This window comes from Diplotaxodon limnothrissa, linkage group LG14 (assembly GCF_057381915.1).
Source record: "Diplotaxodon limnothrissa isolate DT_005_m linkage group LG14, D_limnothrissa_male_GT1.1, whole genome shotgun sequence".
Taxonomy (NCBI): domain Eukaryota; kingdom Metazoa; phylum Chordata; class Actinopteri; order Cichliformes; family Cichlidae; genus Diplotaxodon; species Diplotaxodon limnothrissa.
Genome location: NC_140609.1, coordinates 6,558,473 through 6,583,467, shown reverse-complemented (window position 1 = coordinate 6,583,467; position 24,995 = coordinate 6,558,473). Strand labels below are relative to the sequence as shown.

Below are 24,995 nucleotides of genomic sequence, written 5' to 3'. Positions count from 1 at the left end.
TCGGTTCAGTACGCATATGTATCGAACAATACAACATTTGTAATTTATTTTATCAACTTTCCTTCTGACGATGCTGTCTGTGTGGAGCGCTCAGTGAATCTGCGTTCGACTACTCCGCCTAGGCTGCACTGTCGAGCGCAGATCCACTGAGCGCTCCACACAGACAACATAGTCAGAAGGAAGAGCGCAGGGCAAGCTAGCAAGACAGAAGTTAAGCTCTCCTTGCAACATGGCAAATTGAACCTCCCCCACCCTCATTCAGATCTGGCGTTTGGAATTATTTTGGTTTTCATGTGACGTATGACCCTGAAGGTAAGCGCGTCATGGACTAAAGTAAAACAGTATGTTGGATGTGCCACGCAATGCTCAATTACATGGGTGGGAACTAGTGTGTTAGCGCAGTTAGCTCGTTAACGTGTTGGCCGTCCAGCCCCATGCACGGGGCTATCAGGGCTAGCTCGTTAACGGAGATTTGCCGTAGGGCTGCTCGATTATGGCAAAAATGATAATCACGATTATTTTCACTGAAATTGAGATCTCGATTATTTGACAATATTTATTTAACCCTTTAAGACCTACTATAGAACCAAGTCCGCCAGAGCTTTTTTTTTTTTTTTTTACATGTTGTAGTGCCATTTATGGGAGCATTTCAAGTTGCTATACAACTGTTATAGCCCATATTTTAATAATATGTATGCATTAAGTCCATAGTAACTACATTAATTGCAAAAAAGTGCAATAAACTACAAAAAAAATTTTAAAATCGTTTTTGTTTGTTTTTTTACATATATTACTTGGAGAAATTTAAGAGGTTTATCCCTCAAAACTTTAAATACAAAAAAGTTGCAAAAAATAGTTTACAACAACAGGAAATTTATTTTGAGTGTGTTCATAGTTTTATTTTGGAGATACACCAATTTTTATATATTGCAGGAAAAACGAAAAAACAATCCTATGATGCAAATTTGCAAAGAAAACAGCAGGTGCATCAAAATAAACTATTTCCAGCAGTGCAATTCGAGTTCCAAGCATCCCAGAAACTATTCAGAAAAGTCAAACATGACCAGTATAGGCTTTTAAGGCATCGAATTTCCCAGAGGAACCCACCCGAGGGATTAATAAAGTTCTATCTTATCTTATCTTATCTTACAAGTAAAAAACTACATTTCCGCGAAAATGACGTCACTTCCGGTTTTGGACAGGAAATGGCGGACATGTGATAGTTCGCGCTGACGTCTGTTTCACTGTGGGAAGTGTTACGAACAGCTGATCGGATCAGCGAAGCGTGTTTCTGGAATATTATGTTTTCGTTCCTGCAAGCGCTTTTTATGCAATTTTTGCAAAGCTATATGTGGAAGGAAACCGTGACCGAGGACAAGCTGATGGCATCAGATGTAAGTACAACTCCTCCGGTTTATTGCGCTAGCTTACACAGTCCAGGTTCTACAGGGATTTAAAAATAGTTACACAAAACGGAGCGTGCTGCTCTGACCGGCTTTAAAGGGTTAACAATGACTTTAAAAAATAATATAAAATAGTGTGCAACACCACTGAAGTTTTTTTTTTTTACCTCTCTTTTCAACCAACAGCAGTCACTCTCCTCTCCAAATAACTTCTGCTTAGCTTTCCGAGCTTCCCTCGGGTCCTCTTAATCAGCGGTCTCCAACCTCTTTTGCGCCACGGACGGTTTATGCCCGACAATATTTTTACGGACCGGCCTTTAAGGTGTCGCGGATAAACGAGGGAGGGGCTAATAATCGGCTCACTCATTTTTAATGATCGTTGAAAGCCCAGATCGTAATCGTGATTAAAATTCGATTAATTGAGCAGCCCTAATTTGCCGTGTTGTGACGTTAAGGTCATTTTAACGAGGTTAACCTGAAAGCACTAGTGGGAACACAACGAATATGACTGCACATTTACGCCGACATGATTCTCCTTTTGGGGACCTGATATGTTTAATATGCTGCTGAGAATATAGCCCAGAAGAAGCGGATAGTATAGCTTTTATTTTGGAAAGAGCCATTTCTCTGTAATAAACTCTCTTTTCCAAAGATGAGTGATTCCTCAATCAGATACAGGGCTCGCAATATCGCTAGCTCGACGTCCTGGGGCTAGCGATTTTTTCAGTCGGGCTACCAAAATCTATCTCTGCCCTGCCCGTCGGCCTATCGTAGGAGGGAAAAATATACGTCAATGCTTTTGCATTCTTTCGGAAATGTAGCTGGGTAATTATGTCATTGGCATCGGTGAGCCACTGTCAATATGTGACATATTGCTATCGCGTTTGAATTTGCGCTTGTTTTTTTGCTTTCACTTTGCAATCGCGCGAACTGTGTATAGAGAGCGACAGTACTGATTGGTGAGTGATGATAATTTGCGCACCAATTCCTCTGACATCGTCTTATTAATTGTTAGCTTACTATGCAAACATGACAAGTGAAATCTCCCGCAGCTTAAACATGTGAGATGTTTAAGACATGTTGATCGCGCAGAGAATCGCTGAGCTTATGTGAGTGCGTGTGTAAAAGCAGCAGGATTTATATTTGACTAAGATGACCTGGATGACTGAGAACCTTCACAGACAGATATATATTTTAGTTCTGCTGAGCCAAATAAGACAGGTCAGGGTGAAGAAGTGACAGCCAAAGAAAAGCTTACCACAAAACGGAGAAGTTATGACAAATCAGACTATAAGGCAAAAAGAAAGTGCAGCTTTATGGTTTCATGGACAAAAGAATTTCTGTGGCTGCAATATGACGAGCTAAATAACCAGGGCTGCACATAAGTGGTCCGCAGGTGCGCATTCGCTGTCAAAATAAAAAACACGCACAAGGGTTAGGGTTAAATTTAAAAACTGTACTTTTGAGTTAAAATATATATTTATAATTTTAATAAATGACAAATTAAAAAGGCATGAACATTTTTTTTGTATCGAAAAAATATTGAACCGTGACACCAAAGTATCGAACCGAACCGTGAATTTTGTGTATCGTTGCACCCCTAATAAATATATATATATATATATATATATAAATAAAAAACTGTTAAGTGATTGGTAGCGTGAGGGGTCTAACCAGCACGTCTTATCAAAGAGTACTCCAGTGATAAAAGTAGAAAAAACAGAATACTTCTTGCATATACTTGCTGTCTTTCAGACCGCCCTCTACTGGTCACCTCCATTTAATTTACATTCAACTAGTAGGTTCTCTGCAAATGCAGGCTTTAAACAAATGCTTAGGTAGTAGTGTCTGTGTCAGAAATTACACAATGCACACTTCATCTGATGCCTCTCTCACTCTCCCCCTCCCTCTTGCTTCATTGCCAGTATAATCAAAGCCTGTACTGCAGGAATCTGAGTAATGTTTTCCAGACGTGGTCCTTCGCTCTCTTACTAGTGTAAGAACACAGCAGACAGTCGGCAGGACACAGGCACCGATGTGACAGAAGATGCCAAATATCTGGATGGATTTACTCATCTTACTCCTAAGCTCTAATGTTTGTGGTTCACATTTTCTTTTGGCAAGTGCTGGGAGAGTAGAGGTGTGCGCCTCTGCTTGTGTGTGTGTGCTTCTGCAGGCTCATGCTGAGGCAGCATATTTAGAAGGAGCTGGAAGGAGGAGGGGCTGTATCTCACCACCAGTGTCTTGCTCAGCTGTCACACATTTAACTCTTCGCCATCCAAACCATTTTCCCCACTTCACTTGAAGTTCTAGTTAAGTGGACCCTGCATGGCCCGGCGGAGGATTCGTAAACACCAAAAGCCGGGGACAAAAATATGCACTTCACAGAATGTTATCAGTGCAGCAGATGGGACGTACTGCCTGACAATAGCATCCTGCTCTCACTACATCACCACCATATCCAGGCTGTCCTTTATGGCTCTGGAGCTATAAATGATGTGGTATAAAAGCACTATGAAGAACATAAAGCCATGGAGACAATACAAACAGTGTGTTATACCTGCTATTGGGCTACTCAGTTACGGCCTCTGTGCCCATCACAACTGTAATTGCCACCAGCATATAGCATAAGGCCATCATTTGATATTTTTTTACTTTACAGCACTGTAGTCATACCGTCCAGCTCTCATGTCACCGGTTACAGTTAATCATTACAGGGTTATTCAATAAAAGCATGTATTTATCTGTGGGGATTTTCTTTCTTATTGCTAGGGGAATATTGCACATGGTGTTGTTTAGACCGAAAGAGTTTAAAAACAACTGAAATCCCACCGACTGCTTTCAGGGAAATGCGTGTGAGCTCGACTCCGTGGGAAACCAGAAATGGGAACTTGACTTTCCCCTCAATTACCCTCTCCCTCTCTCTCTCACCCACCCCCCAATCAAATTCTTTTCCCTCTCTCACTTCCTCTTCAAAGTTTCAGGATTATGTGGGGCATACAAACACACATATATATATATATATATATATATATATATATATATATATATATATATATATATATATATATATATATATATATATATATATATATATATATATATATATATATATGCCAAATATGCACACTGTGTTCAGCCAATCATAAGCCTAATCATGTTTTGATGCTAGATAATATAAAAGGAGAAATATGGTGAAGAGAAAGTGATAATTAAACCAAGATAACTTCTACAGTTTTTAATCTGATTATGGCTCTTATTCCACGTCAGTGCAGTGTGAAAGCCTCTGCAGCATTTTGCAGGAAGTTATGGTCACACTAGTTTCTGTCCCCTCCTGCCTCAGTCTGTTGTTGCCACTGTGTATGTGTGTGAAAAGGAGAGGTATGGAGCTGATGACAGCTGGCCAAGTTCCAATACAAGGTTTCCAAAAAAAGTATTAATATCTCTTTAAAAAAAAAAAAAAAAAAAAAAAAAAAAAGACATTGCAGATGGACAAAGTTGTCATTTCTGTCTGGAAACCTCAAGTTCAAAATTTGGGGCATCTTGTTCATTTGAAGGCAGATTGCATGAATCGGAAATGGACTTCACCGAGCTGAGGACACTGCACACTCATAAAGTAGTGCCCTGGTAATCATAAGATAGCCGTGGCCCACGCCTGGCTATCTGGCTTTATCATCCATTTGTCTTGTATTGTCACCATAATTAAGTCAGCAATATACTGTATTAAAAAGAATTGAAGATAGTGTTTAGTGGGGTTATAAATGATAAGTATAAACTGACTTCATTACAGTTTGTCTTCATTTTACAATCAGAGCTTCCCCTGTCTTGGAGATTAGAAAGAATGCAGGTTTAAGGTTCTTCCAGAGGCTGTGTCCATCTTTTATATACAGTCAATGGCTATAGCAGACCAACATTATTTTTTTAGTACAAATGTAACACTTGCTCTCATGTAATTTTACATAAAGACAACTTCATTGAACTCCACAGAGTAAAGCTGTGGACTGGAAGCAACGTGACATCCAGAGACCATAGAAAATGAATGACACTCCACAGATTCAAGCATCTATCACACACAATCACACTTCATTTGTTTATTTAAAGCTTGCCTGTGGAGTTTTGGCCAGTGTTTCTTGCGTTTTACGTTGTTTGCATAGTGCACATAAAGGATGCAGATGGTGTGCAAGCAAGCACGCATCCTGCTGTCTAAGAATCTAAAGTCGTTGTGAATAACAAACCAAGAAGTGTTTTGACATACAGTAAATATAACTGAGCACTTCAAATCTGTAGTATCAGCTTCGGTGAGATCATAATGATTGTCACAGTTTTAAGATTCCTCCCAAGCTTTCAGGATCATTTCTTTATCAGCGCCCCACCGTTGCATCATGATGAGCACACCCTTGATGAAAGGGTTGCATAGTTCAATTTCAGCCTGTGCTCTAAAAGTTTCATCATAATGACACATCTCAGGCATTGAACATGTTGATATATATTACGTGACTAGATCAGCAAAACAGCTTGGGATTGGCCCTTGCTGTTAAATAGCACCATAAACCAAAACCAGCTTTAGTGCCAGAAAGATTAGACTGGGCCTGAACGATAAGGGTTACGAAACAGACCATTAAAGCTTGAACTGAGACAAGATAAAGAAATAAAACAAATGGATGCGACTGAAACACGCACTCTACATTAATGTTCTTTTATATGTACAATCCGTATGCCCTTATAAATTCCCCACTCATGTCCATTATAATTACCTCCAGATTTAAATTACATGTAAGGAAGCGCTGTCAGTGTAAGTACTGATGAAAAAGTAGGGAAGAGAATTATCATTACTAAAGCCAAGTGTAAAGACGTGTTATTTCAGTGCATCCTCGGCGTTAAAAATCACCGCGCACACAGAGCAAGTCCATTCACTGGCTCCTTCTGTGGACTGTAGCTTTCAGTCGGGCCTGGTTTTCCTCCACAAGTTCTTCCAACATAACAAAGCTGTTCGTGTAATCAGTGCCAATACAAGTCATCACAATAGTTTGAACAATAAATATTGCATGAACTCTTGGACTTCCTTTGCTGTGGAGTGAATAGGAGTGTGAGTCAAAAGCCAGAGGAGGATCAGACCCTGGTTTACTGGCTACAAATCATAAAGAAAATCTAAAGCTGCTCCCTGTGCTCCATTGGACCATTAAATTCCTGCTTCAAGTCTCTGTAAATCTGTGTGTTGCTGCCCAACCAAGACATCAATACTAACAAGATCCTAACATTAGACAGTCATTCCACTACCCTCTCATGCTCTCAACATTTCACTTTCTCTCTTTCACTCTCTCTCCTTCATACTTCCTCCCACTTCTCATAAACCTTCTTCATACGTCATACTCTATTTACACTTTCTATTCTGAATAATGATGTAAAATCATCAGCCTTTGAGGCAATTTTAACACCAACATTTATTATTCTTCCCATTTCTCATATAATATAAATAGCAGGTCAACAGCACAAACAGCCTGTATGTCCCTTTAGATACTCAGTTAAGAAATATATGCTGTGGATGGATTTCCTCACTTTCTCTCATACAGTTAGAACGATGGATGGATTATATTAAACACGGAAAAAGTTTCAAATAATAACTTCAAGTGATCACAGAGCAAAACTTCAACCTGCACTAAACCCTCTCTTTCAGACTTTTTTTCAGTTCTATGATGCCACAGAGGAAATTTCTCTAATAAGGTCATCTCAGACCTTATCTCGAGAAATACAACTATAATTCTTTATTCCAGCTCCATAAGATGGAGGGATGGTAGTGAGGGACCCAGGGCTAGTAAAGGAGACAAGAGAACAAGCAGAGTAAGACACACAAAATAAAGAAAAAAAAGGAGAGAAAAAATAAATGGCAGTGCTGGGCGGCCCTGATGTCAGAGTGAAAGAATGCAGGCCAAGTGGGCGGCAAACAAGAGTCGGGAAACGGAGAGGAGAAGGCATATATGAGAGAGAGAGAGAGAGAGAGAGCGAGAGAGCGAGCGAGCGAGAGAGACAGGAAGTTGGTGACAGATGGTGAAAGTGTTGTACTAAAGAGGAATTAAGACATTAAACTACTGTCTGTCTGTGTGTGTGTGTGTGTGTGTGTGTGTGTGTGTGTGTGTTTTCTGACATAACCGGTGGTCTGTCAGTTTATGGTGGCCTAACACGATATTAACACAAGGGGGAATCCCAGGGTTCAGATACACTCAGACACTTCCTGTTTCTCTCTCTCTGCCACCTACTTAATGTGACTCTCTCACTGGCCTGACTCCTCCGGGTTAAGTGAATCACCACAGTGGGTGTGTTGGTGTGTGTGTGTGTCCATGTGCACTAGACCATAGCACAGCATAAGTGTGATGTTGCCAGTAAGATCAGGTGTGAAACCACGTGACAAAAGATGAGCCGCATGCTTCAAATTAGGTTTATAAAAACTGCAGGCCAGTTTGCACCCACCAAATATCGGGACACTCCCTGCCCTTCACACACATACACACCCAACACTTCCACTGTAGCAGCACTTTGGTCATGCTGGCATTTCCTAGATTGTCTAGCATCCTCCACAAAGCCATAATCCTAGACTGAGCTAAGCTGGCAGCCAAGTTTTGCAGAGATGGTTTCTGTGTGAATGGAGGGAGGCAGTTTGTTCATCTAAGCCACTACTACCTAAGGTTCCAGCTCTTCAACTACATTTTCAGACTGAAGAGAACTTCTGGGAGGCGGCTCTCTAACCGTAAAACACTACCCTAAATTAACACCCTATTTTAAACTGTTTTTACAGCTGGTGATGTTGATGTGATACAGGCCCAGCAGGGGTCAATGGGTGTGACACTTCACAACAAGTCTGCCAGCATGCACTGAAATGCAGAAGGGCTTCCATGTAGCCATATATGCTTCTGTGCTTTCATAAAGACTCCCCAAAAAAATCTATTCTGGAAAAAATTGGAAAAAAAAAATCAATTAACGCTTTCCATTCAATAACACCTAGTGTTGTGCATAAAAGAAGAGGTCAAGCTGACTGGCATCTCATTAACACAGGTCATATAGTAGATTCTTAGCTTTAGCATTACAGATCAATAGTTATGAAGTATGCAATGTCTTCAAAATTTCTTTGCTTTGACAAACTTAACAGAAACTTGATTTCAATATCTTACTCGATCCTTGATATTGTACACTATGTATACGACTGTATACCCATGCAGCCAACATATGGTGATTACATAATAATAATAATAATAACAATAATAATAACAATAATAATGAGAAAGATGGTGAGAAATGGTATAGCCAACTCCTAATGACACAGAGGGAACTATTGTTAACACCTAGTCAACTCTAAACCCAAAGGAATGCCCAAAGTATGTATGACTGTCATATGCAGGTACAGAGGTTAAAAAACACAGACAAATAATTCAGCAAACCATTTCAACATCAGGCAGGTGTTGACTTGCCGAAGTGCAACTCAAAACGTAGTACACATTCTGCCTGTCCTACCCCCATTCCCGCCCCTTTTTCTGTGTTGTGCAAATCTGTCCCAATACTCCTTAAGTCTTTCCTTCAGTCTCTTTTGTGTCCCTCTCATATCTCCTACATTTTTTCACTCCCTCTCCCACCCCTCTTCACCTTTTCTAGTCTTTCTCCTCCACATTTTTCCTGCTCTTCTATTGATAGAGCCTTTCAGTCCTTTTATACCCAGCAGGCCTTATATGGAGAGGAGCTTCTGAGAAACCACTACAGACTCATACCAATTCCACTGACTAGCCAGATGTTTTAACTGCTCACATTTAGTTTTGACTACTCCTATAGACAAATCTTTTCTGAATACTCAACACACACGCACAGTAACCTTAACCATCAAAAATGAATGCCTAACCAAATGGGCATTTTGTCCCTATAAGCGGCTGTTGGTCCCCACAAGTATAGTAGCATTCAAATTTTTGGTCCTCACACACACACACACACACACACACACACACACACACACACACACACGTTTTCCTTGTTGTGTCTATTTGCATGTCCTGGACGCTGCTATTGCTATGAGCTACAGAGGTCACGAATACAGGATAAACAATGCACACAATACTGTTTAGACTGCACTAAATAAATAAGGAAGTATTTCATCAGATTTGACTAACAACACAAAAATTGGGCAAATCGGCATGCATCCAGTCCAGTAGCATTTAAATGGACTAAGTTGCTATGTTCCCAAACAGCAAATTTCCTGTTTACTCTGAGCACTTCCCCTTTGCTGATTAGATGTTAATAACAGTTCAGCTGAGAGGCAAAACAAAACCAGATTACAGCCAAAAGAGTGTCAAATTTTTTTCTGCATGGTATAGCTCTGTCCTTCCATGCACATATGTGAGTAAAGCACCTCCCCTCCCTTCCACATGCATTCCCCAGGCCAGTATAAATGACAACAGATGAAGACAGTCACAGCATGATAGGTGGAGTTTGGTTGCAAAGAAGCTTGCACATGTGCAGTTACTGAGAATGTTAAAGCAGTGTAAATAGTACCAACTACTAAAGCCTCTTTCCTCTCGTTATTTCATTTCAGAGCCGTTTTTCTGACTTCTATCTCTGCCTGTGTTATTTTTCTCCCTCCTATTATCTACTTTCTATTTTTTCAGGTTATAAAATTTTAAATTATAAAGGATCAATTAAGAGCAATCAAAATTAGCTGGTGTTTGCCTGCATCCACATACAGGAATACAATAAAGTCATTAGTGTTCAGTTAAATTTACACGTGAGTGGTACAGGAGGCAAGGATATGGAGAAAAGGGGAGTTGACAAAGTGAAAGTTTGAATAGAAGGCCATCCAGTTTGTCATTACAGTGTTTTTGACATGTCAGCACAAACCTACATTAAACTTGACAAATTACTGCGAAGGCTTGTTTGAACAGCTTAAACTATGAGAGCAATCTCCTGAGACAGTAACTTAACACAGACCCTCTCCCAATGCAAGGGAGCTGCTCTGCAGTTTGGTCACACAAAGTTTAACTGCAACATCTTCTGAACGCTCTCCTCTCTGACTGGGGTAGGGCTGCTGAGGCAGAACATACATATGCAACTGCTTCTGAGAAATGCACGTCTGTCATACTATACTAAAAGAATCTACACTAAACAAACTTTAGCTAGACATCACGGTTCACTTCATTTCCCACTTTCATCTAAATATTCATATCCACCTACAACCACAACGTGGGCTTCTAGTGAAAAACATATCACATATCATATGGTTTTAGCCAGCAAGTAGTGACTAGACAGCTACATATGGGTCATCCTCAGTGATGAAATGCACTGCCAGATGCGACTGGCATCCTGAGACTGAAATAAACAGAGACAGAAGCATTTTCTGAATGAGGGTGGAGATGGGGATGAGTGGTAATATGTGGGAGACAGAAGGGCAGAATATGTGTGGAAGCCACCAAATGTAAAAATAAATAAATAAATAGATAAACAAATAAACAATGCGCAAGATGGAACTCTTTAACCCGCAACATCAACATAAACATATATATGGACAAACGTATTGTACAAGCTTATAGAGGCTCCCAGTGATGTTTCTCAGCTTAACATTTCCGGCATCTATACTGATGTTAAAATGATAAACACAAAATCTTTGCTGCCGATTGTTAAAACTAATATAAGGCTGTGAATGCAAAGTCAAAAAGTGGTGACTGAGTGGACAGAACTAGTATAAAACTGTAGAATCCCCATTTTAGATTTAGTCAGTGTGATTAAATATCTTTTTAAGAATGTGTTCAATCAACTGCCACACCCATAATAATTCAATACCGCTGGGGAACCTACAAGAGCCAAGTTGTTCCAAGTCTCACTTTAGTACTGCAGAGAGTTCACACAAACACGCACGCAGACACACATGTAACAACGTCTTAACCAATTGTCATAGTCAGACTGGGCAGGGCTGTAGATATTTTGATAATAAAGTTGCTAATTTCTGTTTGTAAAGCAGGAATGTGGCTCAGGGTAACTGTGATGATTTGGCAAATATGCTGTACATAAATCAGGAGTAGGAAATCCTGGTTGTCTGGGGCTTAAGGCGCTGCTGATGTTGTAATTTTGCTTTTTGTTCTTTTAAACTTCAACAAGATCTTTTTGGGCCTGAAGGGAAAACTGAAAGTCATTCCAGAGCAAATCTGTCATCTGACAGTGTCTCTCATACACACTGTAGTTTGGCAGGGTGCCCTGTTGTGTTAACATATAATCTTGTATGTTTGGTGGCACTTTTTGATCAGAATTGCATCATCAATTCAATTCAATCCCCTAAGTCTAGCACCGTGGACCTTCCCATCTTCCAGCTGTGCGCAGATGGACAGATTCCAGCATCATATTGCACTATTATACCTTCCACTATAAAACCTGTATCCACAGTATACCGAATGCATGCCAATATGCATGCCAATATGCATTTTTATGTCATAAAAACTTTCATTTGACCTATACTGGGTCTCTGCTCTTGCATTATAATGCTGCAGCCAGCACGTTGTTGACACCAATGAAGTAGTCTATCAGTAACAGCCCCCCATTGAAAGGAAGGCTGAAGAAAAAAGCTTCATTTAATTTTCATTATTAAAGGCTGCTGCCTGCAAGCTGCAATCATCAATAAAACATTCACTACTTTCTTTCTACATCATCAGAAATACCATTATTGCAAACTTCTTTGAAATACTGTGATATAATTTTGAGGATTTAATCGCCCACCCCTCCAATTCCTTCCTTTCTGGATTGCAGCTGGTGACTGAAAGCTCTTACAGTGTTGTAGCACAGTGCTTTAGTATAAAGTATGACATAAACCCCTTACCATGTGAAACACAGGAGGATTAAACACATTTACACATTAACCCTACACGACCAACAGGTCTGTCAATGAATCGTCTAAATTCAAGAAAGCCCATATTAGAATGGACTGAATCTGTGCCTGGGAAAAACAATCAAATATTTTTAGGCTTTAGCAGTACCAACACTCCCACACTGTTAGGGTTTTACAGACTGACTGAAGAATTAATGAACAGTAACCTAACCCAACTACACCAGAACCTGGTGTCCTTTGGCCACTAATGTGCATTACATGGTTGTATGAGGACACTGTACATATGTAAGACATCAGGGGGGGAAAAAAAAAAATTGTCAAAAAAGCCTAGTTCATGCCAGCCATTCTAATCTCATCCATCAGCTGTTGTTTGCATTCCTCCAGACTCCATAGGTTGCTTTATTTTCGTCTTTGCTTCCGCTGCTATCTGCCTTTTCCTTCATGCCACATTGAGTTTTCCACAGAAAGAATAGGGTTCTTATTTGTGCACTTATAATTCACGCAGTCAACCTCCTCCTTCCCCAACACTTCTTTCATAACTTTTCTTCCCTTTAATTTAATTTCTCTCTTTTCAGATTAAGACAACCCCTGCCTATATTAGTACTGACATTATCAAAGCTCCATGGAAAGACTTGGTTAAAGGTTAACAAGCAGGTGGAGAGAGAGAAGCCTTCAAAGACTTACCCAAGGACAGCCTATTATCACCACACTCCAGGCAAATGAAAACAAACACACACTTTCTTTCCTGTAAGTTGGGCTGCCTATTCAGAGTCCTGCAACACTTATTTGAAACTAGTTTTTCATGAAAGCCACTATATAAATTATTGTGTTGCTAGTACAACAGATATGAGAGCATACTAAAACAATCACTGAATTTTATAGTGAATGTGGTTTATTGGTGAACTTTGATACCAGAACTTTGAGAACTGACTAATGATAAGCTATCTAGGTAGTCAAGGGAGACTTGGATAGGCTCTTATTATACACGCTCTCCAGTTAACCTGCTTTCACACATGAACTGTGGGCAGTGTTGGGAGAATCAGGGCAGACAGTTGCTCTCTTTCAACAGCTCAACAAGGGGGAATCTCTGGCATCAGAGGTATTCTAACTACTTGGACTACCCTGTTTGGTTTAGGCGAGGGTAGCGCATTCAATGACACACACCCACTCTTTGAATTTACTAAACAATTACCCGCACTATTCTCACATTACACAGTTGAACAATATTATATACTAGGCTCAACTCTTCCTATCTTAAGTTTACTCACTAGCTGGTTCACTGGCCAGGCTGATGTTGTGGTGATCACTGATCTGCTGCTTTCCCAGCAAGGACCTTGCCTCACGGTCAGACATACTCCAACTCCCCCATCTCCGACTGCTATTGGTGGCAAGAGTCCTTCTCTAAAAAACTGAGCTGGAAGTCAACTCCAACCAAAAGGTGGAGCAAGTGGAGATCTGGTTCATGGGGCTGTAGAGCAGAGCAAGAACTACCATTACCAGATACTGTACGATGACGGCGTACAGAAACTAATAAAGGCTGGAGCCAAGCAAAAAAACCCAGAGTGATCTCAGGTAATACTGATACTGATACATGTAGCTGTCCTTTTTGGTTCTTACACTTGATATGAGTTCATTCTGTCACAAAACCATAAAAAACAAAGAAATAAAATCTGTCAATTAACAGTTTGAGACAGATATAAGATATGGACCCAGGGAGAAGAATCTTAGCAAGTATGCATTTTGCGATGAGGTTTAAATTTCGGGGTTATGTCCAATACCGCTTAGGCACAAGTGTACTTAATAAGGCAGCTTACTAAACCAAAGGGCAGCAACTGTGTTGGGAAGGAATTTCATCAAGTTCTTTTTTCTCAGACTTTTTCTTTTCCATCTGCTTTCCAGTTTCACATGACACAAACATGCCTCACTCTCAAATTTCAGTGTGAACACATCTGACTTGAATGAGTCACGCAGTGAGCTAAGAATAGTAAACCTGAATCTTATCATAGTTAAGAGGGGTGCTGAGTAGGGAGGGGCTACAATGAGGAATTTATTTGAAGAATAAAATTTGAGCCTGTCTGAATTCTGCACAGGTGGGAAAAGCTTTAAATTTTTCTGATATTTGCTCCCATGCCCATCAGCATACACAATCACTGACACGCAATATGAACGCTTTTTCAACAAACACCGAGATTTGCCTTTGGTGTTATGTCACAGCAAACACAGAGCAGGTAGGTGTGCCTTTACAATGACAGATGATATTGAACATTACATAACCAGGAGAGGAGTGGACATAATCACATGCAAGTTCCCAGCAGGATCCAGAGAGCTTTGGTTGCCTGTTGTTAGAGTAAGGAGGGCAGATCACACACACATGCACGCACCTGACTAAAAAGGTAAATGTACAGGTGTTCTAGGCCTATTTTGGGATGGTTTACACAGTTTGACTTGCCCAGTGTAAGGACAAGGAGAGTGTTCTTGTTCCTCAGACCACCTACCTACTGCTTATGTGGGCGGCAGAGCCAGAGTACAATTCAAATAAATATCTATTATTGTACGTTTATAACTGTTGTGTTTAACCTGGAGGTAAGCGTTTGAGCCAAATCCAGTAGGGTTTAAAGTCCAAGAAAAATGATCCAAAATGTTACAACAGAACTACACAGCAGAAGATCCTCCAAACACCCACAGAGCTCCTCTCCTTCTGGCCTGCCAGTACACATTGAACAAGTGCAAGAGCAGAGGAAATCGGATTACCTTTTTAGCTTGTATCATCGGGTTAATCTGAGTAAAGGTGTGCAGGTGAGGCTGTTTACAACAGAACAGAATTAGGAAGCAACTTAGTCAGCACTGTGTAACTAAACATGAATGAGCAGTTCTTTACTTAGTCGAATTCAACCTGTCAGATGTGACTGAGGGCTGTTAGCAGGCATCAGTCTGTTTCTTTTTGCTGTTTCATCACATCAAATACACTTGAACTGTGACAAATAAATAAATAAAACTCAAGCATTCAACTTTCAGTCTTTTAAGGACTTCCCATCTCCTACAGTCACACCGCATGTACAAAAATGGCAGTGAAGCTGGTGTGGATTTTGACTCATGTCCAGGGTGGTTTCCAGTCACACACCAGTCAAGGCTGTAATACTGAGGAGAAGCAGGATGCAGTCACTCATAGCATTTTTTCCCAACAGGGCAGGGCTCGCTGTACCACTCGTCAAGCTTTGGGATGTGGGAAAGAATTACATGGAAATGCTAAAGCAGCTGCCCACAGCTAAAACTAACCAGGCGCACATACTGTACTCACATACCCTACGAGACTGCGAGTCATCATCATACAGGTAACACACTCTGACTCACTGTCAGAGACAAGCTCTCATTACTTCCATTCAGCTAGAGGGTTCCAGCACCCTAACACTAACAAACACCATCAAACTGTAAAGTGGTGCAGCAACAATAAAGAGAGCAGTGTCGCTCACTATTTGAGATTCATTCTGATTAACCCTAACTATAGTGACTGACTGGTGTTACACTGAAATGGCACTGATGTTTACCCCACTACTGAGTCTAAGCACTGAATTACTGCAGTCTTACCTGTCTATTTGACATCTTTTCATCGAGATCATTCTGTGACAAAGGTAAATGACATTAACTGTGATTCTGTGCTTTCACTGATACAGGATGTTTAGTGGAGAACTTTTGTGTGTGCAGACATCCAGTTTTTCAGCCAATTTTCTTTTGAACAAACATTACAACTTCTTTTTTGTCCATTTTAACAGCAAGTGGCATTTACTGTGGCTCAAGAGTTGGCAGTTTGTCTTGAAATCGGAAGGTTGCCGGTTCGAGCCCTGGCTTGGACAGTCTCAGTCCTTGTGTCCTTGACACTTCACCTGTTGCCTACTGGTGGTGGTCAGAGGGCCCGGTGGTGCCAGTGTCCGGCAGCCTCGCCTCTGTCAGTGCGCCCCAGGGCGGCTGTGGCTACAATGTAGCTTGCCATCACCAGTGTGTGAATGTGTGTGTGAATGGGTGGATGACTGAATGTGTAAAGTGCTTTGGGGTCCTTAGGGACTAGTAAAGCGCTATACAAATACAGGCCATTTGCCATTTGACCATATAAGGATACCTGTTCTCATCACACAGAGCCAAGAGTAGAAAGAAATCTGTCCGAGTTCATGCTTTGGGCCCGCAGGTAATGCTTGTGCACATGCAGACCTCATTGTTTGAAATGCTGTTTGTGTTTAACAAGAGCATTTAGTACTTTTATAGTACCCATGCCAGGAATAGCATCACAGGCCAACTTTAACGTCACAGGGACTTTAAGGTCTTAACCTGTAAATGACATGAAAAACCTGAGCTGTTCTAACATGCAAATGTCAGTGTTCATGAAAATTGTACTTGCAATGCTTTTGATGCTTACAATAACATCGGCTTCCAAGTTTATTAAAAAAAACAGGAACAACTGGGGGAAAATTTTCAAATGACTTTGATCTACACTTTCTTTTGGTCCTTCAACTTTAACTGAATTCCTTTGAATACTTTCTTTAATCCAGTGCTTCAACTACACAAAGTTTCTGCATTAACAAAAAATAAATCTATCAATCAGTCACTTCAGCTTTTACAGCAATTCTGTTATTTCAAATCTGAACCTTTAAGAAACAAGCACACAGTCATTGCTAGTTGTTCACAGATTGCTTATCCAGAAATCAGTCGTGGTGAGATGAGAAACAAAAAAGTTTATTCTGCATGTAGAAAGTCTACAACCATAGAAATGGATTGTACCAGCCCACATGGCTGTTGTTAATCTGTTATTGTGCTCTCTGTCTCCAACAGTCTGTCTGCCCAAGGGTAGATCAATAGTCGCTCCCCTCCAGCATCTCCAACACCTTCCCATTTCAAGGTCTGATTTCATTTCCCACATGCAAACAAGTGGTAGTCGTCATCTAAACCAGCGGTCCCCAACCCAATTTTTTTTTCCAAAGTTAGTTTAATACTATGACCAACACAGCCAACGTCTACTAGAGCTCACTTCCATTAGTATCGAGTCTCTTGACTGTGTTGGCATCTTTAATGAAATTATTTAACAAATATTAGGTATGCTGTATGTGAAAGCCCATGCATGAAGTTTCTGCTTCAGTTTTGTTTTTTTAAACTGCAGTATTAACTTTAATCATTATCATGTGTCAGTACATCGCATTTGTTCATGGACGCAGCTTACCAACCAAGCTCACTAGTGTTAGTTGTTAACTAAGCACTCCACCCTCTTGTGCAAACATGGTCACTTATAGTTGAGAAATAAATAACGTGCCAGCTAACTCTGAGGCTTCAAAGGGCAGAGTCTAGAAAACAATGGGAGATGCCACTGTGTCTACATCCATCTTTTATATACAGTCAACAGTTCAACTAATAATTTCTTCAGTACAAAAATGGCAGTTAATTTAATTTAATTTTTTTTTTTTTACTTAACCCAAACCTCATTACATGCAGGCAGCTTAGTCACCTAGGAGGCATTACTTGTGCATGGGCCCTGACAGTATTCCCGCCCACAAACCCAATGTTTTGTACATTTCTCTCATTCAAGTTTACACTCCCTTTACCATGACAAGCGTAACTTTAACACACATCCCATTTGCTGACATCAACAAGTCTGACAGGACAAGTTGACATTATGAGGTTAATGAAGGGAAATTCCTCTCCGTCTCCCCCCCCCAGTGAATATTTCCTATTGCAAAGTTTAAGTACATTAGCGTGTATCAACACACATTCACACATGCAAGCGTTCCTCTCTCTTCCTGTTGTATAGCGGATGGTAGTGATCTGGCTAAGAGCCAGGCTGTCAGGTGTGCCCTTTGCAGTCCACCTGACATGCAGCTGAGCAACTACAGGCCAGGGAAGACCTTCACCCCATCAACAGCAGGTCCTGTATCCGCCAAAACAAAATGTTCAAAGTGGGAGTCGCCCAGTGTTCTTTTTTATTCAATATTTATTCAGCTCCAGGCAATCCCCTAACCCATCTGGTCTCACTGCAATGCACTGCAGAAACTGGCAGCAGAAATCTGGCATGAAGGAATCTACTAACTTCCATAACAATGTGGAGGGAAGCATGACTAGTATTTGATCAGATAAACAGGCAAAGAACAAGCCAGGACCAGTAAACTTTTTCCTCTCATGTGAATCCGTGTAAGAATTAGATGTGAAATTAAAACTGAGAGTGTGGGGAAAAAAACTGAGCTCATAACGTTATCTTAATAATCTAAAAAACACATGCACCCATCTCACAAACCCTTGCATTGTGTTTGTGCTTAAAGTGGGAAAGTGAAAACACCCAGCCATGCAGAAGTAGGAATACATCCAGTGAAGAGCCCAACCTCACCCTAAACTACCAAACTTCACTCTCACCACAACTCGGCCTCAGCCATGAACCAAAATATCTCCGAAAGCCCAGCCCATTAAAATAAAATAAAGCCGGCAGTACAGCACTAAGGGAAGAACTGCCTTCAAGCCTCTGCCCACATCAGCCCAATGGAAACTGCAGCTAAAAGTGACTGACCACAGAGTATACAACTGGTGGAACTGCTTTGGAAAAATGTATTGACTGCTGCACACTGATGTGCATTTTGTGCCAAGTAGAATAATTGTGCAGACTGTGCACGCTGAAAATTCCACCATGTGCACTTTCTTTAAAGAGCTACCCAAATTAGACCACCCTGCAGATCAGTAAAACCCTGCTTCAGGGCTAATCGTCTCCAGTTACAAGCTGCCATTTAAAAAAGGAGCTTGTATCAAACTTGGAGCACTTTAACAGGACGCTGAGGAGCAGCTGCAGCATGCTAGTCAGCACAGGGAGGCCCTGCCCTTCAGGTGACCTTGAAGGAACTGGTCAGCTGGTCTTGCTGCAGCTTGACCCCTGGAGGACTATCCCGCCCATTCTGGCTCACTTGTCTGAACTTCTATCTTCTGGTTTCTGTCTACACATGCATTTATTTAACTTACAGCACAGGCTATTTTGCGTTCCCCTTTCTGCTGGGTGGGTAATCAACTTCTCTTATAATCAAGATGAAGCTCAGCAGATCAGATGCCAAAACACAATTTCCTCAAAGATAAAAACAGCATAATGGTTTTATAACACTGCCTCAGTATTTTTGGTCAGATTTCTCATCCCGTGACAGCCATCAGCACCTGTGGGCTGCATTACATGCCAGCTGCTTGCATTATGTTTACCTCTTCCAAACCACACACAGGATAACAGGTGGACAGGTTTGTGGACCAAGCCCTTCCTCAATTGCAGACACTCTCTCTCAGCACAAGTCCAGCGTCTTCTGACACATACACAGGGTCTCTTAAAGCTCCATTAAGAGATGGTTCATTTAAAATGATTAACACCGCAGCACCTTCTGCTTGCATCAGGTGTGCAAGCCTGTGACGTGAGCCGTGTAGTTGCTGTCTTAATCTGTGTCTGTCTCGCATCTATAAAAAGACAACCCCAACCTGAAGGATTTGATTTTGTGGGCTATAGGCCAAATCACTACGTGGCTAAAAGTCCACAGCACTGCTTTTCAATGAACGCCAGTGAGCCAGCTCCCAGAAAATACAAGCCTACACAAGTGTACGCATGACGGAGGAGAGAATGCCAGACCAAACTTCATTCAAACAAAAAAGGGTCTCGTATTGGATTTCATAGACACTTAAAATAATCACATGTAATGTTGATTCTTTAAACCGGTATATATGCAACACACCAGCAGGGCATGTTTAAACTTTGAACTTAAGCACTTAGCTAGGTTAGCTGAAATGCATCACAATTTAACATATTACTTATGACAGACAATGAAGCAGCGGTAGATAACCGAGTTTAACCGCTTTAACCACACTGTACTAATACGACTCCTGCTGCTGTATTACGAGTCTTGATGTATGGTTTAACTGAGTAAAATGAGTCACAAACAGGCTGTGTCGCGTTTAAACCCCACATTATTATTATTATTATTATTATTATTATTATTATTATTATTTTTTACAATGGCGTTTTGGTGAAAAGCTTCTCTCCATATGGTGCACACGGGGACTTTCAGCCCACTCACTCAAACATGCTGCACTGTCACGAATTACTGAGCAGAGACTGGCCGGTATCACAGCTGTAACCAGTACAGCAGCCGTGAGGTTGGAAAGAGCCACAGTTAACAGTTAGCACAGTGGGGCAACTGCCGAGGAGCGCGCGGGAGGCACCTAGCTTAAAATCTGTGTTTAAACTGGATGAAAGCTTACCTTACAACAGCCGAGGTCAAATGCGCTATGCCGCTTTTCTTTCACTCACTTCCACCGCCCGAGGTTTTGGAGTTGTCTCACCGCCGTGTCAGACAGTCCACTTACTGACTGGTCACTGTTAGTCAGTAGGTAACGTACTGTGTGCCGGGTTTCTCCTGACCCTCCCACCACCACTCCCAGTTCTCCAACCGTGGGCTCTGCCTCAGCGCGGAGGCTTCTCCTGGACTGCAGGTATCAGTTACACTATGCTTCGTGAACTGATATGCTAGTATGAAACAAACTGCCAGTGTGTCGTAGTTGTCGGGGGTTAAACTCTATGGGAGTGGTGTGGTAATTTCTCCTTTATTTTTCTGTCATCAAAGGACAGCACAGCCGCGTAATACCAGGAAGTTAACCAAAAACCCACCCTGCTACAGCTCCCGTAGGAGTCATGAGTTTCTTTCGGACAGGTCGTGCACTATGATTTGCCTGCTAATACTCTTCAGGCGGTTTTGTTATCTTCTTGTCTCTGGGACATTAGAAATTAAAAAAAAAAAAACAATGTCTGCTTTTACCAGCCTGATAAATGGCAGCGTGCTCGGTGAGCTGACAGAGACTAAAGGCTTAAATGAGGAATGATACACAGACAGCTTTCGTGAATTAGAAGATCATAACCAGATCCCTTCACTTTAAAGCCAAACTCTCTGGGAGATCGCAAACTACACTCATAGCCATTTATTGCTGTCCACCCATCTGAGCTCTGAGCGGGTTAAAAGTTCATCCATCGGCACCTCTAACGGGTGGGGTAGAAAACGAATGCGCGTAGACGTGAAAATGCTAGATATTTGAGTCTGGAGGAACCGCTAACCAGTGCCATTCCAGCCGGCCATTCAGCGGCAAACTGCAGCTCAGCGGTTCCATTGAGCGGCTCTCGTCGTTTTCACGGGGTTCTCGTACCCTCTGCTGTCCAAACAGGCGTCACTGCACCTGCACGCCATCACTCACAGCTCTACCTCGTGACAGGAGACTCTAAAGTCTGCTGCCATCAAAGTCTAAATAAGCTAATATTTCCCATGAAACAGTCAAATCTCTCAGTTCAAACATTTGGCATGTTTTCTATGTTCCCTTGTGAATAAAATATGGGTTTCTGAGTTTCTAAAACCATTGCATTCTGTTTTTACTTTACATATCGTCCCAAGTTTTTTTTCAGGTAAGAAAGAAATCCACAAAAAAGAACTAGAAATTTCCACCCTTGCTGCTAAAATTTTCATTTACAATAACTGAAAGGTTGTTGAAGTTTTAAGATACAACACTGAGAGTAGCAGAGAATGAATAAAAGGTTTACTGGGAGTTTTTAAAAAAGTATGATTTTTTTTTTTTAAATTATTGTACTTATGAATGAGTGAAAGTCAGTGTCATGATGTATATTTGAAAATATTTCATTTGCACTTTTTATGGGGTTTTTTTTATAACTGTCCTTATTGAGCATCGTCCAGACATGACACAGCTGTCATATCTTGTGTCACTCATGCGTTCTCTCTTCCCCTAGTCCTGATAAACATGAAAAGACTGAAGCTTTTTCCTGTGCATGCAATACAAAGTTATGAGGCTCAGAAATTCTAGAAAATCTGATGCAAACCAAAGAGTGCTAAATGTTCATCCACCCCTGTGAGGGCCTGTAACTCAGATAATGATATAAGATAAAAACACATTTTCATGCCTTTTAGTTACTAAAAAAAGTTAGCTGATTATGCAAGGGTAAGACAGACTCAATTTTTTAATATTTGAATCAGAGGTGGGACCAAGTCATTGTTTTGCAAGTCTCAAGTAAGTCTCAAGTCTTTATCCTCAAGTCTCAAGTCAAGTCTCAAGTAATGTCAGGCAAGTCAGAGTCGAGTCTCAAGTCACTGGTGTAAAAGTCCGAGTCAAGTCACAAGTCTGAAACTTTGAATTTCAAGTCCTTTCGAGTCTTTAAAAAAAAACAAAACGAAAAAATAATGTTGCAGTTATATGCTAAATGTAAATATTAGACCATGTAATTTTAAAATCTGTGTTTTTCTCAACACATGACAAAATAGTGAACTTAGAAAATATACACAAATTGTGAAATTGCACCTCTTTAAAATGCAGCTCAATTAAACTTAGCTCCAAGAATAATTTTCACCGACAGTTCTGAGATAAGCTGCATGTTATTCTTGGATGCGGTTGTAGGACCGGCTTTAAAATCGCATGACAAAAATATCATACACATTAAAAAAAACTGTATCACCAACGTAGCCTGGACAACATTTGCTAGTTAGATGAAGTCAGCTATCTCATCTTAGCATATTTATATGCATATTTATAATCATACGGTTCTTGGAGTGAGTGCATACACTCATGAAGTTTAGTAACTTCAGGTCACTGCAACAAGCCCAGGTACAGTTTACCGACGGATGGGTGCAGGACCTTGAAATGCACCGTGTAGAACGAAAGACCATCGTACGTATCATAAGTTTACCAGTCTCACAAATCGTCATCATAAATACACATTCCTTAACCGTTTATTAATAGGACCTTTGAGCTCAACGGTAATTAATTAGTAGTGGAAATAATTTCTGGTACCCATCACAGAAATGTAGCAGTAACAACAATATTGTATGCTGTAATCGTACTGGGCAATTAGTGATACAAAAAACCTGTTTTATCCTGTGAATAAAAGTATATGTTTTTGTCAATGTACCATAATAACAGAAGCGAAACGCAATATTGTGTCAGGACAATTCACTATTTATGCACAATAAACAAAGGAGCATAGCGCGACCATTTCTGTTCAGCGCCAGACTTGCTTGTAACCTATATCACTAATTATGTTATGAAAATGACGTATTAACTACTAAAAAACACTGACCTTCGTTTAAATGCTTGGAGCAGACTAACCTGTGAGCTGGAGTGTTCTGGGACGTTATATTTGGTCTTTGAATGGCTGCAATCCAGGCCATCCGTCGCGTCTTTGTTACTTCGGAAACATGGCTTGAACAATTTCTCTTCAACGACATAATCCGATAACAACCGATCTCTTTACCCGTCGGCTTCCCGTGGCTGTCATGCGACCGGCTATTGCAGTTAATAATACAACAGCTTCTTGACATTTTTGTGTTTCTTTTTATTGCTGTATAACTGATTTTAATTGAAAGCCTGCGTGCGCTAGTACCGATTGCCACGAGTTCCCAGAATCCTTTGCGGTTCTACCCGTGAATGACGTCACATTTTCAATCTCTATATAATATGCATGTTAAATTTTATATTTGGGGTAAAATATCAAGTCTTTTCAAGTAAACCGGTTCAAGTCCAATTCAAGTCCCAAGTCATTGGTGTAAAAGTCCAAGTCAAGTCACAAGTCTGAGAACATTTTTTCAAGTCAAGTCTAAAGTCATAAAATTAATGACTCGAGTCTGACTCGAGTCCAAGTCATGTGACTCGAGTCCACACCTCTGATTTGAATCATTTATAAGAAAAAGACAACATAAATGAAGCTCCTGCACTAAGTATAAGTTAAATAAGGGTTGTCTTTGCCTGCCAATACTCTAGAGGAGACCAATAATGAACATTATTGGTTAGATGTGAGTATAATCATACCCTTTAAGATTTTCATTGAAGAATATTCATTGGGAAAACTTGACAGCTAAACATGTTCATACAGCTGAACCCTTGCAGTTTGGCTGTACATTTAAGCACCAAAACTTTCCATCTCTCTCTGACCTGCCAGTGCTACTGCTGCCCTCCATCGCTGCCTGCTCTGTGAACCCCTAACTAGGCTTGCTAGTAAAACTGCACCATCCCACCATACACCTGTAGGCTCTGACAGCATAATACTCCCCATTTTCTATGTGTGTCACAAGTGCAGTCAGTGATGAGCTCAGAGCCTAGATGATAAACTCTAACTGTACTCTGTTTCTCTAATAAATTAAACATTCCAGGTCTGAATCCCCTGCACTGGACTTTGTATCAGATATTACTGCAGTTATGCACTGTGCTCATGTGAAGGTGACCTCAGTCTCAGTTGTAATGTGACTTCACTGCCAGAGGGGGGGGTGATCGATTCAGCCTCAAACAACCCGCTACTAATGACACACACACACACGCACGTTGTATCCTGTTGGCGTTGAGTAGATGGGCAGAAGAGCTGGTCATGACACTGGCCCCTTACCTTCAGGCCCAGCCCTGTCTCCTCTTCACTTCCCTTCCAAAATCAACAAACAGCAGCACACTTGATCTTTCCTTTTCTCCCAGGATCAGTTAACACCACATCGTTCTGATTTCACTTAACAAAAACCAAAAAGGTTTACTTGACTTATCTGCTGTAATGCAGCAAAAAGGTCCTACATTAGCCTACAAACTCAGTGTGATCCCAGCATTCACTGACCAGCTGCCAGACTTTCAGAAAGGGGGAAAAGCATTATCTGTGGAAAGTTTGAACTGTATAAATGTTCTGAATATTTTGCACACTTCATCAGTAAAGTCAGTACATAGTT

The 24,995-nt window shown here is 40.9% G+C and overlaps 1 protein-coding gene across 2 annotated transcripts in view; it reads right to left on the bottom strand.

Annotated features, from left to right (window-relative positions):
• Positions 1-24,995, bottom strand: part of LOC146618292 (unconventional myosin-Ic-like) — a 61,078-nt gene that overhangs the window by 32,259 nt on the left and 3,824 nt on the right. The window contains exon 1 of one of the 2 annotated variants that reach the window (XM_085371543.1): positions 20,503-20,656. The exons of the other annotated variant lie outside the window; for it this stretch is intronic. The gene's annotated coding sequence lies outside the window, so the exon portion shown is untranslated. Of the gene's footprint in view, positions 1-20,502; positions 20,657-24,995 lie in introns of those variants that run through there. 2 annotated transcript variants of the gene reach the window in all.